This window comes from Argopecten irradians, chromosome 13 (genome assembly GCF_041381155.1).
Source record: "Argopecten irradians isolate NY chromosome 13, Ai_NY, whole genome shotgun sequence".
NCBI lineage: Eukaryota > Metazoa > Mollusca > Bivalvia > Pectinida > Pectinidae > Argopecten > Argopecten irradians.
The window spans coordinates 5,902,332-5,921,834 of record NC_091146.1 but is presented as its reverse complement, the minus strand read 5'-3'; the positions used below and the strand labels follow the sequence as shown (position 1 = coordinate 5,921,834).

General features: G+C 34.6%; 1 protein-coding gene across 1 annotated transcript in view; it reads right to left on the bottom strand.

The window, feature by feature from the left end:
• Positions 1 to 14,782, bottom strand: part of LOC138306080 (voltage-gated inwardly rectifying potassium channel KCNH7-like) — a 235,316-nt gene extending 220,534 nt beyond the window's left edge. The window contains exon 1 of the mRNA XM_069246434.1: positions 14,606 to 14,782. The gene's annotated coding sequence lies outside the window, so the exon portion shown is untranslated. The remainder of the gene's footprint in view (positions 1 to 14,605) is intronic.
• Positions 14,783 to 19,503: the final 4,721 nt, after the last annotated feature.

Here is a 19,503-nt window from a genome sequence, read left to right as displayed (position 1 = left end):
TACATTCCGTAAAATTATGATTATTTAGTTGCTAATATATATGTAATATGTTTATGATTACATTGTCAACTGTTAACCAAAGTGCAAATGTTCAGTATCGATATTCCTATTTTAAATGTGATAAACAATATTTTCAATATTTGAGTTATTTGGTTGTACAGACTATTGTTTCATACCCACTAAATATATACATGTACACTTACCGTTACGACTTATACTACAAACTGTGACATAGCATATGAATTTGTTTATTTAAATGTGAAAAGACTATTGGGTAGAGGACCATACACCATCGGACGATCTGGCATAAAGCACGCATTACACAGCCCTCCAAAAGTTCTGTTATACGTGCAGTTTTACAAATATACAAAAAGTACAGAAATATGCAAACATTTTTAATACACTCATCAGTACACATTGTATATCAATTATTTATTTATTTTCGTGAATACAATTTATGTTCAGATTGTATACGTATCCTGAGCGATACCTTGATAGTGTTGAGTCAACACAGTGGAAATACGTTTGTCTTAGATACACGTATAATGTTATGTTGATTACCATTGAGTGTCTTTGAGGTATTGTATATTTGTTAATATTCGCGGGGTTTTGTTTGCACTAAATTGGCCTATCATAAGAATAAAGCCTTATAAAAGGCTACATGTACAAAGATAATTTGCGACAATAAACCCCACGAATAAGTCCAAAACAATAAATCGCGAGATTGTACCCCACATAAATTAACATCTAATTACAGTATGATAAATTACAAGTGGATGGAAATTGGATTGCCACGAGATATATAAGGCCATACGGCAGGTGTCTAAAACCAGATATGTTTCAAACCTTACAACCGAAGAGAGGAAGACAAACGACAAATAATGAACATTTAGCATTAATATGTAAAGTCCACTAATATTTGTTTAGCAGTAAAGGGGCTAATTGCCTGGTAATCTAGGTACACCCAGGGTCTACATGATGAATAACTAAACTTCCCCTGAATATGGCCATACTTAATTAACGTTATGTCAAGACAGTACGATGAACACAATATAGTGTTTTATCCAAAGCAATGTGTGACATGAATTGGACGTTGTTTACCTGTCAATGTGTTTACTGTTTGTAAAGCGTCAACAGTTAACAGTATTGACATGCTGTCAGATAGGCTAGAGACTTCGACTAAATAATTCAACACTTAGACAAAACTCGGCAAAACATTAATCAATTCTAGGACAAAAGGTATTTAAATAAATACAATTCATTGGTTGTTGTGAGCATAACATATAACATCCGTTGATGAGTATAATCTGTTGTCGTTTTCTACAAACATATTATCAAACTTATACATTGTAAATCGCTGGTGGTAGTACACAGTTGGCTAGGGTTTCCTGGCGAATACTAGACTAGTGGCAATTTACCTCTCGACTAGAATGATCAGTAGCGTAAGACAAGTAAGCCAAGGGTTCCTAGTTCGAACCTGGTAAAACCTGTGATTAAATTTATATAAAAGTTAGTTCTCTATTACACTTTACGTACCAGTTGTTTATTTCCGATTTATAAATTTATAAACTCTTGTAAAGCTCTGTATTCTGTGACTTCTCATATATCCATTACCATGAAATATACATATTTAGTATAAACTTTTAAGCCGTTGTCTGCAGAGAAATGATTGGGCCATTCCGTCGATATTTAATTGAATTAATGTTAAAAGTCGAATGATTATTTTAACGTCCTCTTTATAACTACAGTGATTTCAAAGGAATAAGCGGAATTACTAAGGAACAATACCATCTGTCACCCGAGACAAGGAAGTCATTAATATCATTGTTATGAATTTAAGTTTACTGTCCTGTTTAAGATGATAAAATTGATAGTCCAGGTTCAAATAGCACATTCCATCGATCATGACTCTCTTGGAGATGAAGATTCGAAATTTAGTAAGCAAGCACAAGTCTTATACCCAATCCCCAATGCTTACTATAATTGAAGAAAATAATATAATTAACTTTTACAGTAAAATATATCAATGCAAGAGAACACCTCAAAACTACAAGAAAAAAGAAAAAAAAAGAAAAAAAAAAAAACCCAACAAACCAATTTGAATTGGTTACACAAAATCGTGATTCATACATCATTATTAACCTAAAAATAAGTGCGTGACATAATCCGTGCAAAGCTATGAAGCCGAAAAAGAAAGCATTGATCTGTCACATGTATAAAACGAACCAATGCATTACACGTTAGTTTACCTCGCTGGCCCGGTAGGAATTAAAACTGAATTATAACAAAAAGCAATTTGTAAACTGCAAGGAAGTCTTGCCAAGCGTACTTAGACAATTCGTATTTCCAGTCAGTGGGACAACTCCAAATACTTCCCAAAGCTATTTTCTTGTACTTGTACTTTACCGCCAAATTGGAAGAAAAGCGCGAGATTTAATGTGGTTTAATTATCAGAAAACAACGTACGGTGCTCTCTGTCATGTAATTTGGTTGTGTGGAAAAAGGTACAATCTCCTGACAATGGATCCACAACGGCGCGAGGAAAAGGTCGAAACTGTATCTAAAAGATTAAAGCAAAGTCTGTTCGAAATTAGTTTGTTCGTACTGTGCAGAAGTTAATTGTGAGATTGCATGTGATTCTTAAACTTTACTTGTTGCTGATCGAAAAACAGGCCTGAATTTTTATGTTCACTTCAGTGTAATTTCATCACGTATTAGTGGTCCTCTACCGATCATTAACATTTCAAAACATGGTTCTGTCCTAAACAAATGTTTTTTTATTTTTTTTATTTTCTCGAATTCATTTCTAACATCGCATAAGTAACTTTAATTAAGCATCGCTTTGCGCTATATTGTTAAAGTTTTATGTGCCATGACTGGATAACAAAGTGTAAGGCTTAAGTCCATATATTTTTGTTATTTAGTCTCTATGATGCAGACTATTGCATGACAGACGGTTATTACAAATTACAGGATGTGAGGAAAACTACAGTCACAAACAAAAACTTACAAACTCTAAATTCACATCTTACCAACATAATAAATTAAACCGTATATAGATGTGCAATTGACTTGTATTTTATATATAGTTGGTATTGTTGGTCATGAGTTGTGCGTTCGCAACTATGATAAAGGTTCTAGGTTCTGTCCACTTGCCGATATACACGATATATTATAAAAATAGTAGTTTCTTCTCCAGCTTAGCGTTCATGAATAATTGACTAGGACGACTGGTTTGCCAGTGGTCAGTATAATTTGACCGGGTGACGTGTACTTGTCCAATGTCTCTGCTGGTTTGCTTCACTGAGACAACACTGTAAACTAGTTCCACTATCACAACGAGACACATCATAACATACTGCAGCCCCCAAACCCACTGCATAGTGGTGCATCGTCCATATATGATCCTATCATCCAACCAATGCAGCCGGATACTGAACTGCTAACACAATTTATCACATATCTTAATTATGACCTTGTTGTTTCAGTAAGTCTAAGCTAAATTACACTTTAACCCATAACATTATGTCTCATGTTAACGAATATACGTATATTTTTTATAAGATAAATGTGCATGTCAGTTTCACAAGTGTATATATACTTCGAATATATTATCTATAAATATATATACATATACAAGTTACTAAAAGGTGAAGTATTTAAATGCAGTATTTCAATGGACAATCACTAATTTCAATGACCAATGCTAACCTGATCATTTACATGTGAATAATGGCATGTAGTATGTCTATACATGAACAATGACCTCGTTGCTCCAATAATGTGAAGCTTTATCCTTAAGCCATTGTATTCTGTCTCAATATTTACGAATATGCATATTTATGATATAAGAGTGATCCGCATGCCAGTTTAACATCCCTTGCTATCTGGTTTCGCTGTGGGGAGGAACAAAGTCGATATGTACACGGAGCAGCTGTATGACATATGTTCATCCAGCACGTGATTTGTCTATCACTCATTCCCCGAAGGACATACTAGACAAATCAGCACTTTTAATCTTACAAATCACTCGCCTGTGTATGATACATAGACTATTCACGCTCGTATATTGCTACCTTTACATTTTTTTCTAGTACAAAAACAAATCATTTTTTTCATATTTACATCTTAAAAAATGATAAGCGTTATATATATCCACTTGCCGAAGGGTAAATTGCGCTCCATTGTGCTGTATAGTCTAATATTTGTCTACTTTGCCCCGCATTACTGTTCTTATCCTATTATGTTATCGTGTTCGTTTTGTATGTCTTAATAAAGGGGCAGTTCGCCTCGAAAATTTGACAATTTTGTTTTGTCCACACGGTTGGAATTACTTACTTGTCCCATATATATATGTATATACATTGTATATATATCTGCATAAACAGTGAGAGTTGTAGAACAAGCTGCGCTAATACTTAATGTGTTACTCTCGAAAAGATTGTATGCTGTACCACAAAGAGAGATTAAATGAGGTCAGCTGAATAATTCAGAAATATCTTAAACGTTATCGAAGATACGCAAAAATAGCTTATTATGCAAAAGAAACGGTAACGTGTTTTCTTAGAACTTTAACATGGTTCACGTACAAATGTATTACAGATGCATTTGTAATATCTAAACTGAATGCCTACTTCTGTTATGTGATAATGAGGGAGATTGGGACAACCTGTGTTAGCATACAGACTATTGGATTATATTTACACTTGCAAGGCTTGATCACTATACGTAAGTACTAGCCGATTTTGTTTACCATAACTGCATGGTAACATTGAACTTTGAACTTGCGTATGAAAATATTCTATGCAACGTAAATGGGCTACTTTTTTAATGAAACACATGGCTTTGTTTACAGTTTGACGTAACATTACGTGTATATTGCTGTTTTTCATAGAATTTGGGGAAAATGTAAACATTACATATATGTTTTATATTTATATATGATACAAACATTTTTAAAATTAACAATTGTATAAAGAAACGGGAAAAATAACCACAAATACATTGTATCCATCGAACACAAGTGAAGTTGTTTCATCTATAGATGGCGATGGATCTAAGCGTAGATTATAGTTTTGACAACTTCGGAAAACTCCAGTGTGTAAGCGTGCGTCAGCCTCGCCTCGTTTCACGATAACGGTCACCGAGTTCACACATGTGGCCGAGTACAAATACTTTATGTTATTACGCTATAACTTTTAGCAAAATTGAATACCTATTTAAAGTTCTGATATGATTAAATAAAATTATCACTGAAATTTACTCTATTTGTCATGTTCATTTTACATTAAAATATTGAACTTTTTTTCGTCGCGGATGAATAATTCTATCCTACGTGAAGAGTCATCATTCGCTGTTCAATTGAGTAAGCTCCTCCCAATTTTGACCGACTTTTATTGAATAATAACGTCACTTTCAAATGACGATTTTATTGCATAAAATATAAAAGAAAAGTTTTGCGAGTGTAAATATAGGGATTGGATTTCGTTTTTATGTTAACCATGCTTGTATGGAGCAATTCCTCTAAGAATATATTCAATATGGGGCGCTAACGCGCCCCATAGAATATATTCTTAGAGGAATTGCTCCATACAAGCATGGTTAACATAAAAACGTAATCCAATCCCTATATAGTGCATCGAAATCAAACTCACCCATTTTCAAATCGGTGTCAATTGTTACCTTCAATATACGGGCGACAAAGCATGTTCTTATTTGCCATGAGCTATTTAAGACTTAAACTGGATACACAGCAGCTTTTGATGCACTCTAAAATATTAAAAATAATTTCGACTATGGTCTTTCACAGTGCCTACAAATTTGCAATGATACAAATGACAAATAAATTCAATTAAATGTTCACAATTCTTTCCAGATATTAAGATAAATGCTATTGTTCTTATAAGTCGTATACATCATTATGTTTATGAACCTTATATCAGAACACTCACCATTACGATACCGTTTTAGTTCTCATAAACAGATGGTGCTTTGTATTTTAAGACAGGATAATAACTATATTCCGGAAACGCTTAAGTGTAGTGCTATTTCACTGGGTGTAATATTTACCATAATGTTACACAAATTAATTCAAAGCGGTGTCTGAAGATGGTCTACTCACGCTCATATCGAGCGCACCCTGCCAAACGGAACCATCTAGATCGAATGCACCCTGCCATAAATAGCTGATGGATGATGTTTTAAAGCACTGCATTGTTATTCATGATAATCCTGTAATGTTTGCCTGGCTACTTAATGGTCTGATAGCATGTTTAGTACGGCAGACCAACTACTACTAGCATATGAACACCGACAGTCATTTGACCAGATATAGGAGACGGGTGATTTTTATTCAATTAGAGCTATTGACTGTTGAATAAATTGTCTTGCGTTTCAAGCTTTCTATTGAAGAGTAAATGAAGAGTAAATACATATTAACTAAGTAAATTTGTTTTATTCGTTATCTGTTATTTGCCATTATGAGGGTATCACGCAAATGAACGTTCAATAGACATCATGTATATATATGCTTTGCGCGTATGGTACTGGCCGAGCGTCAGAAGTTTTTTTTTGTTTTTTTTTTGGTGTACTCCAGATTTCATACACATTTTATGATTGAAATCATATTAATGATAGATAACCTTACACTAATATCACAATTAATAAACAAACACAAAGAAGACCCCCATACCTATGTTCACTCTCACATCAATTCACTCCAATATTATGTAACAAACACTGCGCATATCGAAGAATATGGAAATTCAGTTGAATCCTAATCAGAATGTCATTTTCTTTATATTTGTACATTCCGATCTAGTCGTAGTTATTTAAGTGGAAGCTATTTCTGATGTTTTAAAAATGTGAAAACTATGGAATTGTTGCTTCATTGGCAAAAAATATAGGAAAAATAAAATAATATGCTGCGAAAATCGACTAGAGTTGACTAATTCTGACGAAAACGTTGATATATCTTCAGCGCCCTTAATCCATAAACTCTTTCTGTTTAACAATTAGATCCAGGCAATGAACTCATTAACTACGCATTCTATGTGCAAACCGTTACTGTATTGTCTTAGGTGCTTGGTTCATTAATGATTTAGCGACTGTCTTTATTTAGCACTCGGAAATTCAACATGAGGATAACACAGCCATATGTGTATAACCTTTGTATCAATGGGGCCTTATAATGTTGAGATTGTATTGTATGACCAATAAAGAATCATGAATAATTCGTTACATCAACAGGATGAGTGTCAACAATTACACGGTTCAAACGTAAACATCATAAAACTAAACCAAGACAATTAACATAACAACATAGTGATTTTGTATTGTGTTTAGTGTTTTGACTACACGTACAGTCATGAGTATTCATCATTGTTGTTTTTTCCCTATTTATTCTATGTATTTCTATCTTTTTTTTTTAATTTTCCTGACTTCATCTATTGATGGCGTTAAAACAAGTTTGGCTTACTTATAGGAAATTATCTTCATTTTCAGCTCATAACATTTTGATAATTACCCATTACCCACTTTTTGAGAAAACGGCGTTTAATTAGACAGCAAAATATTTTTCGTTGTCACTAAGATGGAAATGACATCATAAAAATTAAGCGGTGTACCAAAATATTGATATATTGAAAATGAAGCATCGGGAAAATTTCGAAAATATTATGAACTGAAAATGTAGACAATACTCTGTATGTATATCAAATTCGGGGACAATCTATTAATAAATGAGATCAGATAAATAAAAAAACTAAAGTCAAAATACATAGAATATAAAGCCAAAAAACAACAGTGTCGAATACTTTTGTCCCACGACTGTACGTCGTAGTCGGTCACCCGCCCGAGTTGGCGAAGGAGGAGGGTAATGGTCTCGAGAAGAGGTTATAAACCAAATTCTGACTATAAACAAACAAACCAACTATTCTTATAAACAAACTCCAAATAACTCTGTGTGGGCAATGCATTCATATTCATTATCAATCCCTATTTTACGTCTTTTGCTATCTGACCTTTTTTCCACGACCCCGAATCAATTGTATATTATCTGGGTGAAGTCCGAGTTGGCAAAAGGAAGGTAATGGTCCCTAGAAGAGGTTATTTACGAATTACTGATTATAAACAACTAAACCAACTCACCAAAAAAACATGTTTCGGTCTATATCGTGGATGTCATTAACCAATCAAGCAACTTATCAACATGTAGGTCCCTGTCTGGCGCCTTTTCTGTCTTGTTTCCATGATCCCGAATCAATGTAAGATTATCCGGTTGAGGACTATATATGAAGGTACCAAAGGTTAGAACAGGCGACTACATATTTGAGCTGTATTTACTGTCAAATCAAATCGGTTCCCAAAAGATTTTTGCCACCTGGTAAATATGTATGGCTTCTTATATTAATATAATCGGTTCATTATGTCAGAATGATGTGACCATATGGGTTTGATGTGTCATGTAGTGAGAACGTGTTGTTAAGTAGATAGTAATTACGATATCACAGCGATACACATCGTTTGAAAAGGTTTTCGTCTCTTAAAGTAGATGTATAAACAAAGCGTATGAAGATGGCCAACCATTATAGTCGTTTTAGGCAACACTTTACCGATACCCTGTGCAAATTTGTAATTCGGCAATTGCTATGAATTTCTCTTGGTCCGATATCTTGTTGAATTACTTATTGGTAGTATTTATTTAGAAAGGTTACCGTCTGATCCAGATGCAAATCTATATATCGCCGATAAGGATACAGACACACGCTGTTTTATAGGAATTTCACAATAAGGATTAAGACAAATCGTAATCATTTACACAATGGTTTCCACCTAAATCATAAAAAAATGTGATCAATACTGACTAGAAAGAATGATACTGCACAGGTCACGATTTTAATTGATCAGTTGCATAAACCAATAGCATGCAACTTAAATTTAGCAATTTGCATTTGCTTGTCTAGATCAGACACAATTTTTTCATGTGAGGCTGTGTGCGATACAGTTGCATTCATTTGGCGCAGAAATAAATCACACGAATGGTTATGTAAATGTAGCTAAATACATACATACTCAATTAGGTTTTTATCATGAAGGAAATCGGATTGTTTATCTTAAATGCTTCAGAACCCATTTCTCTTTGTGCAGTCTGACAGAACGACATAATACGGCATACCTCCGACAATCAATACAGCATGTGTACCTATGCTGTCGCGGTACGAACGCTTTCAATTCCTACGTGCGTAGACGTTTTTGACAACTGTATCGATTATCATTAAAAACAGTCCTAGAATATTATTATTCAACATTTCGATTTCGTCAGTGTTACAGACCCACTATTATGTACTGGCATTGATTTTCCTGGATTGATGAGCAGTAAATCCAAACCTAAAGGGTAAGTGAATATCTGACAGGCTGTCAGAACCAAATATCATACGTTAAGGCATGCGGTATCTGCATCGGTCAGTATTTTCTATTTAATCATGCTTGTAATTAGCACCATGTTAAAGATATTGACATATCAAAGCTCTACTGCGGTGCATAGCAAACATGAATTATAACCTTTGGTAAAATAATAAATAGTATTACGTATGTTTTATAACTTCTAAACTTAATTTGTTTTACATCAATTACGAAACAAGTTGGGCAACTTATGCAAATCACACTTGATGGCCCGGATGTAAGCGCGTGAGTGATCTTAGTGAGGGAGGAAATCGGAGTGCCCGGAGAAAACCCGCCTGATCGGGCATGGTGACTCCAAACCTCTTCACGTCCATGCTGGGGATCGTATGTTCGTAATAGATATATGTAAAAAAATAATTTACTGTGCATTTACAGCATTATTCAATATTTAAATACAATTATGTATTTTACTGTTATGGCCATAAGGTGAAATCTTACTCACTCGAAATATTTTCGACTCAACGGCGGTGATACTATCACATACACAGACAAAATGAATATCCTTCAATGTTTATTATTTTTTTTTGCTTTCATTGATAGTACATTGTAGGTAAGTAACGGAAGTCATGAGCAAATAGCCTATTATAAAATATATATATATATATATATATCATGGCATATTTTGTTATTAGATATGCTTAAAATTAATATTTCTACAATAAAACGAAATTTTGATATATATGGTATTCATATTAAAGTATCTCATTTTGGAAGATCAGTCACCGTAGGCAGTACTAAGTTTGTGAACATCACGCAGCCTATAATAAGTTTAAGCATTTGGCTACTTTTTTTCCATCGGAACCATCGCTGCTGAAACAAGGTTCGATTTCAGTTGTAAGAAATGGATTTGGATAGAATATCAGACTGATGTGCCTACAGTATATTGTGAGCATGAAACATAACTACTCGTGCTTAGCATTTTATAGCAATATCGAAAATTGGCATAGCGTTTTCTATGTACTGAAGGAGGAAGCCATGACGACTTACGTATAACGGTAATTTGCTGTGGTTAAGAGCACTCCCCAAGGGTCATAGTATCAAAATGGTTTACCTGTAAAATGCTGGCGTTTATCTATCATCTGTCTGTGTTCCTCTCCAATAGCCCTCTATGGTAAGTTAACACTGTTTCCCATGTCGACTACTACCATTACAACCTCCCTGCACGATACAACCTATACTTATAGACCTCGCAATCAGATAAAGCTCAAGTGATACGACTGGGTCGTTCGCTACCTGCCAGACGAACAGCCATGCTCCTTACCTGTGCATGTGAACCGTTGCAATCAAAACTGTACATAAAAGGATATAAAAATAATTGACTTTTATCTGCAATAGACTATTGTGGCATGTGCTTGATGTATATATAAACCATTAACCGGTCTGCAATACCGATATTGCGTCGCCGGGTACGGGGGCAGATGTTCTGGCAGTGCCTATATCGAACTTTATATCAAACGAAATTGTTTCTTAGAACATAAAATCACGTAAATACAATTACCACAGTCATGTAAGATATTCCATTAGTTCGACGGGAAAATATCCAGGCTTCCTAGGAAAGCATTCGGGCTATGTAAATCAAAGGCGGTATAGGCAGACCCACGTTACATGGACCGTTATCGGAAAAGAAATTAATAGAATTTCGTTTTGAAATATATTGATGGTGTAGGAAAAAAACATATAATGAAATTTAATTATTAAAATAAACTGACGCAAGACTCGTCTACGAAAATCAGTGTTCTGTTTTGTATCTGATGAAGTTTAATTTCATAGTATTTTTAACATATAAATAAAGATTGCTCTTATGGATACCTGATAGGATGGAGGTTCATTGGAAATACATATGTACACTTTCAAATGATTACATGTGCTTCGTTGATATAAGAAGCAGACATTGTACATTATGCCATTCCTACACTTGGACAGAGGTACAAACTGGAAACAATTTGAAAACGATCCTGATTGGATATTACAGTTAAAATCGTGAATTATTACATTAATCCATTGGTTTTGGTTTATATTAAAATATTAATCCCATTTCGTTGAACAAAATGGGATGTCAATTAACTTTGGTAAAATTTCAAGTAAGTTGGTTTTTAAGGATGTGTATCTAGGTTTTTACCTGACTTGTTAAGAAGCATTTTATATCTAAATATTTATAGATGATGCTATTAATTCAGGAAAAAGCTGTATTTGACTTATTAATGCTGCTTCACTGGTTATTTTTCGTCACGACTGTACGCCAAATCAGTTTCATACCTCATTTACGAGAATGTGTGCGACAGTGGAGACTTATTGATGACGATTACTTATATACATGAGAGGAAAGATCAATTATCTAAAAATAACTCCTATATAGCCAAGACCACAATCCCACCGACACGAACCGTCTTTAATTCACTCAGGATATACCCGTATATACAGTAATTTCCACGTGGATATTATTTTCGCAATTTTGCGATAAATGCATTGTGTTGGTTACGCAAAAATAATACCCGACATAGCAAGTAAAACGTTAATAGTAAACTTGGAACCCTTCCGACCAGATATTCATCTTTTTTCGTTTTTGGTCCCAAATATCTAACATGCGAATGCAAATATATTATTACAGATGGAATTGGTTGTGATATTCCGATTTCCACTGAACTTAAGCGGAACTCGGAACCACACAAAATCAGAAATCAGACTCTAATTCAAGGAACTATGTACACCTAAATGTTTTAATAATATATAAGTGAGGAACTCTCGGAATCAACCAAAATGACACAACGAGGAAATAAGACAACAAATAGCATATTGTAACGATACAATTTATAAGTTTCAATGGTCGATGTATTATTAAGCATTGAAATCTCAATGTGTTATTTATAATGAAAAGAAACCAAACATATTTTGTTTAACTGCAGTATTGACTGGTTAATATGTTTAATATTCAGAGTCATTCAATGACGGCCTCTCCTGATTGCGTTGTCGTATTTGCAAGTATAACCACATATATTCAAAATGTGATCATGATTTATTTCCTGATTGCCGCTTACATAAGTTAAACCCAATACAACATAACCTAGTTCTGACACGCTATCGTAGAGTATTGTCTCATATTTTGACATTTTAATAGATTTTAAAGTCTGCATGTGATATATGGTTCATCATACAGTGTGTTCGGCTATGTGCGGTTTTATACTGTAAAGAGGAGAAGGCAGCAGGTTCCCTGAAAACACTACCGGAAAGCAAATGATTGTTTTTTACGCAAACATATGAAAACCCCTTACAAATAACTTTGATATACCTCGTTGTCCTATTTCAAATCTCTATCTATAAGCAAAATCTGGAGGCTAAAGATCTTCGAAGGATGCATATCTAACTTATTTTATTATAAGCACTGCGTTAAGTTGTGCTTCTATTTTTTTTTATTTCACTAAAAAAACTCTTTATTTCGAAATTATTTTTTTTCGCGAAAATCTGAGAGAGAGCTCAAACGCGAATCCATATACGAATGCACGATAACCAGTATGAGGCCTTGATCGAGGAATGATGTATTTGCGGATATGTTATAACTAACGATAACACTAAATACGTATACGCAAAAATAAAGACATTTGCGGTATTTGACCATGTTTGTGTTCTGTGTGGCTTATGGAAGCACACGCATCGCCTCGAAAATTCGACAATTGTCCAACTTGTTAGAATTATTACTTCGTCCCAAATTTACCGTTTCAAGTAATTGGTACCACAGACATTTGTAAGTTTGTAAGGATCAATGGCTACCTGGAATATAACAGTTGATATTAATCATTTGACCGATAATATAGGAATACAGTATATGGGATGTAAGTGTTACATTATTTGAAAGAAAACTGCAGTGTTGTACTCATTCAGATAGCTTAAAGACATGCTTAGTTTTATTGTGACCAATATTCCACATAATTAAAGCAGTATACAGTCTCCTACATGTATAGCCAAAATAACCTATAGATATGCAATTTTATTTCGACTTTAAGATTTATAAAGTTTAAGCACTCTTGGCATTTTTTTTTATTTCGTACTAACTACACTATTTTTGTAATTACAATGTATGTATTGAGCTAGACCTCAGTACAAAGGAAGTTGAACAGGAAAATAAAGAATATGTATACAGTTCTAACGCTGAGGCGCTCTAAGTCCCGACCAAAGTCAGGCTTCATAGAGAAAAACGAAACCGACTAGACATCGACAGAAAAAAACAAAGATATAATCAACCCTGGCACGTTACACGAAGGGACAGACATTGATCCTAACAGAGTATATAGTAGCTCACGTGGCAGGACATAACGTTACCTGTGCCTACAAATATGTCTATACAGTTTGAGCTACAACATTTAGAATTGAACAAATTTTAAAGAAATATGATCTTAAGAATGTTCTAAGATGCACGTTTTCAAATTACTCTAAAAGAATAATTTTACCTGCATGTAAACATTTGTATATGCATTTTGAACGTGCTTACCACAGTATTTTAAATGGAATGGCTTCATCTTGGATGGAATTATAGAAACTTAGTTGGATATTAAAAAGTTAAGTAATTTCAATTATAAAAATCAAAATACCATGTTCCTGAGAATTCGTGTATATTCAAATTTTCTTAGAGTTAGATTCAGTATTAGAGATGTGAATAATGTGTTCATACTATTGTAAACATTATAATGACATTGCGTAATATTCATTTTGTACATTGAATTCTGTATGTTCTTTGGCAAATTTTAGCTAAAACATATTAACTTCGATACAACATGTATAACCTTACACATTTCTTCACACCACAGCATACTAGTTGTGAACGTGTGGATTGTTTTAATACATGACGGTACGTATTGTAAGGATGTCATTGTCCATATTACAAATGGAAAATTGCTGGGAAGAATATTTCAATGATTATGCCATATTGTTGGAAATAAACTGTGAAATCCGGTTATATTGGAATCATGTTGGTAAGATAGACAGTATTTGTTATTAGATATAAGATCAATTATCAGCTCTATGAAATGCATTGGAAAATTCTTGCGTTGGAAATGTTCTATCATTTAAACGAATGACTGGTTTATATTCGCAAAACAGTTTATTATTGAACACTCTCTGTATCCATGTGTTTTCTACACATACAACTTACCTGGAACACTCAGACAGGTAAACCCGATACACGGTCCAATGATCCTATTATTAATCCAAAGAGAATAGTTTCCACGCTCTGTGATCACAAGACAATGGTTCCGAACCAGTGCACAGTTACATCAAATATTCCAAGGCTGAACAGGTTGTGCTGATGACACTGAGGTAACCTACTGCTGTTTTCCCCTGAGAATGGAAACCAAATATGTGAAACAAAATAAATACGACAACTGCAATGTAATGTTTATTCTAGGAAAGTCCAATTGTTAACACGCTGGAATAAACATTTTTGTAACATTATATCTACTGTACTCCGTTCCGGCTATAGATCACAAGTTGTGTGTTGAAAGTGTTTTAATAATTTGAAACTTAATGTTGCAAGTCGTAATATAACGATTCTAATACCGACTAGTAATATTTTTTTTTGTTATTTGCTATCTCACATATGACATTTCGTTCAATACTTTCAAGTATATTTCCCGACAGTAATATATCCAAACATTGTTGTAGTATACACACTTTATTAGAACAAGAGCAGGCCATACTAACCCTGTATATAGTAATTCATTACATTCAAGTATCATCCCGATATGATTGTGCCAAACCGTTGATATAATATACCTGCTTAATGAGCTTCATACCCACCTGTGCATATAGAAATTCAATAGAACCAATATCATTTCCCTAGCGACACTTTGTGTGTAAGATCGTATATAGCGACCATTAATGCAGATAATATGACATAATGCATCTGTAATTTGTTTACATCTCACGCTCTATTTATCTGAATAGCGATCATATTCACTACGTTATAAGGTAGCGGATGTTACCAAACAGTGACGATAACTTCACACAAGGTCAACAATTCCCACGTGTATATGTTAGATAGGCGTCTGTCTATGTGCTCTATTAAGCGCTAACTATTGAAAACTGATGGCATAATTATGTTACTGTAACTTTCAGTCTGTCGTTGTTACAGCACCAGTGATGTAATTGCTGTTTTGACTTTCATTACAACTTTTCATAGAAATTGCGTGTTCATTATTTGCAAAAAGAGTATTTCGATGTATTATACTGTGTCATTCTAGTTAAGATTGCGTTTATCAAATATAAATATAATATTTTCAGCTCCCATTATATATCATAGCAGGTGTATATTTTGCTTCCAATATACTTTTACATTGTTTCCATATTTTGTTCTGCTTACCTTGTACACCTGGTATATAAATAGTATCAATCCCTTTGATATACTATAACACTATATAGATACATGAGACATACACACTAGTTGCACTGCTGAATTGTATTTTTTGTCCATGCAATTGATTTATGTACAGTTATATCCCGGACACCTTTGTCTCTCTGTATCAATATACATCTATACCTGAACACATTAGAATATTTAGGTACCTAACGAAATAAACGTCCGATTAATGAGCAAAAATCACATTGCATCTTCACAATATTAACAAAGATGTATGAAACCTTTCTCGTATTGAATTCATGATGTCAAACTCAACATCTCGCAACGTCCGTGAGAAAAACAGATTACATTTGCACATTTAAATGGCAAATGTTCGACTGTTTGAATCAATCATCCGTTAAATCACAAACGCTCCATAAAGTCGCGTGGCGTAGACCAAACACTCGTGCCAAGCACGAGTCAGCTCGTGCACCAGAAAGGCTAAACGTCATAAGACAACTCAATACAGTACGTTACGAGGGAACCGAATCAAGTGTTGTCCTTTGAACAGGAGAACACCTTTTAACGCAAAACCTGCATCATTAGGACTGTCGATCGATGGCTGGTCTCGCCCATAGCCCAGACACGAGGTATTCTGGGGTGTGTGCAGACCCGAGGCTGTATCGGAATACGCTGGGTCGCTACCATTATAGGTAGAAACAGACAGTTAACGATCTGAGAAAGGGATTCATAGGTATGATGTATTGTTACGATGGATTAAAGCGTTTGTCGCACATGCTTTGAAAACATTTGAAATATTTAGATCTGTTTTAAGAACATAAATGTTTAATATGTTCGAGTTGCTGCCACAGCAGGCTCATTGAAACGACTGGATTACACAGTTTTATACGTTTAGTACAGTTCTGTTTATACAGACGAGTCTACATGCAAAACAAATTGCATTGCTTGGTTGATATTGATATTTTTTTAAACCTAAACTTATCTGACATTAATAGGTTTAAAAATATATGAATAGAAATTAAAGAAATAAATAAAAATATTTCATAATTTCTATGCCAAACTTGTTCGTAAATATGACATAATTCACTATAAAGAGTTTAAACACATCAAAGGTTAACGAAGAGTATAAATTATTTAACTTAAGGTTAAACCTGTATGCGAAACGAAATTGGTGTTTTAGTCTGTATAATTTACATGTTTATTTGTCATCCTTTAAATGCAAAACATTAACAAAAATGAATATGTTATTATCTATACATAACTTATTATACTGTAAACTAACTTATATACCAGGCGAAATATTTCCTATTTTCCTATTTTTTTCGCAACGATTTATATCGCGATTTAAAATCCAATAAGTCAACTTTAAACATTCGTGCGACATTTGCGTGACCGTTAATTTTCGCGATTTCTACTCCTTCGCGAAATTAATTCGCATGCGAAAATGAGTTGTTTACAGTAAATAAAGTACTCATCACCTGAAGAATTCTAACATGAATGCATTCGTAGTATGTTCGGATGACCTCAGATGGTTGCCACTGTAAATGGATTTAAGGAATATATAATGTCGCTATCACTGGCTCCACAGCCGATGTAACAGGGTGAATAAGCCCAAGACGTGATGATTAGATTTGGCCTTGTGTATCAATGCTATCATGGCTTTATTAACTATTTCTCGATGGTTGTCTGTGAGACATACATGGATGGGTATGTCCTGATCCGCTAGTTTTAACTGACTCAGTGATAAGATGAAGCTGTATGATTGTGCAGCGCTGTATAGAGTCAGCGTCGGTATGATAGGATTATGGTAAGCTGTGCCTGATAACAGGCAATTCTCAGATTTTATATCCAAACGATGAACACAAGATTTTATCCGGAATTTGTCACAAGACACTATAATAATTGCCAACTGAGCATCACAAACAAGGAACTACATCCACCGAGCGTAAACACTTGAATGGACGAGGTAATAAATTAGTATTGGAATCCACAATCCATGTTTAAAACACCTACAGCATAATCCCCTCAAAATCCGTATATCGTAACTATGTTTTTGTCATATTTTTGTCACCGTCGCCCTTAGTTTTTTGGATTCAACAGTAGTTTAAGATTAATTCTGATCAAAATTGAATAGATACATTGTACATCTTTAAACAAGAATCAATTTCCATGAGTATCAGTAAACTTTTCGTTGTTAGCGGCCTCTTCACATCTTAGATGCGTGGCCTGAGATTTAAATCGAATGATTATTCATGTTGTGCCACTCGTATCACATTGAGAAAGCATACATCCCTTACCGTATTATGTTCAACTCAGTTATATATAAAGTGGTAACAGACCACCAGTGATAGAAACAATAGTCCTTTACTGGCCTTTGCTTGACTTTCGTTTCTATACATTTATGCCATGTTGCATATCTGTGTATGCTGAATGAGTATAAACATTCAGTCGATATAAGCACAGCCCAGAGTACAACTAATTCTCTGTATCGGAATGGTCTCTTCACCGGTATCAATAATCATCGATCTATGGCAGCAGTTTTTTCGCATGCCTTTTCTCAGCTGATGTTGTATTGTTGTTGCTTCCCAGTGAATCTGTTTGTTTAGCTCAGTGGATGATGAGTAGAGATTAGCCCTTCACAGCACGCTTCAATTATACAATTATCAGTTCTCAGCGCCTCACCTGTGGACAAGGCCTCTACATCAACGAGACGGACCGGATCTGCCAGTCCTGGTGTCCAGGTCGAATACTTCTGGTGGAACGAGTGCACGTGAGTAGCAGGAATCAAGCGAGTACTGTTCCGTCAATGCGTTTTCGATATCATATATTAGAATGGCAGCAATTTCGGACGTTATGTTGTTAATGTAATGGCAGGCACGGGGTTTTGGGTGACGGTGTAATCAATATAGAGTGAGGAGTATTAAGTGAGATTCCATTGACAGAGGTACAGCAGAGTGGGTCTATGGCTATAAGGGGTATGGCGGACGATGATAAACTATACCGTAGGGTTTTCATAATACGGCACAAGATGCTGTCAATATCAAATTTAATAGTAGGCACGCGGCTGTAGTCAATATCGAATGGCGAGTATTAAGTCAGAATTTCATAGACGTTACATTAGGATGGTTATCAGAGGATAGCTAGGTAAAGACACGTCAATTGATAACCGGGGTACGCGTGGTCAGCGATATATCACGTGGTAATCCAAAAAAGGTCTTTATAAAATAACAATTTAGACGATCCATCAGTTGAATTCAAATCAATTCAATAATGTCTGGCCAAATGATTAGTTCAAAGGCTAATGTACTTGTAAGGCAGTGAGGAAGACAATTCTCTTACGTGTTTGGCAGCTGATACGAGCGCCTTTAAGACATGAAAAGAACAACGCACTCGACCCTATATGGAATTTTTAAATTGCGTCTTTTTGCTTTATATTCGTAGACGTCATATATAATGCAATTTGCCGATGTGACTCAATCCACGTACATATATGTCTGAACGTAATGGGGTATATTGAATCACCTGACATACCGGAATGTATAATCCTGCCAGGGGAAGCAGCACTTGCCAATTACATCCAGAGGAAGGTTCCCTGTTTTAATGGCAGACTGGAGGAACATGTAGTTTCTAATCGCTTTTAGCTAAATAAGCTATGTCTACCAGTCCGGGATTATGTTTCATATTGTCTAGACCTG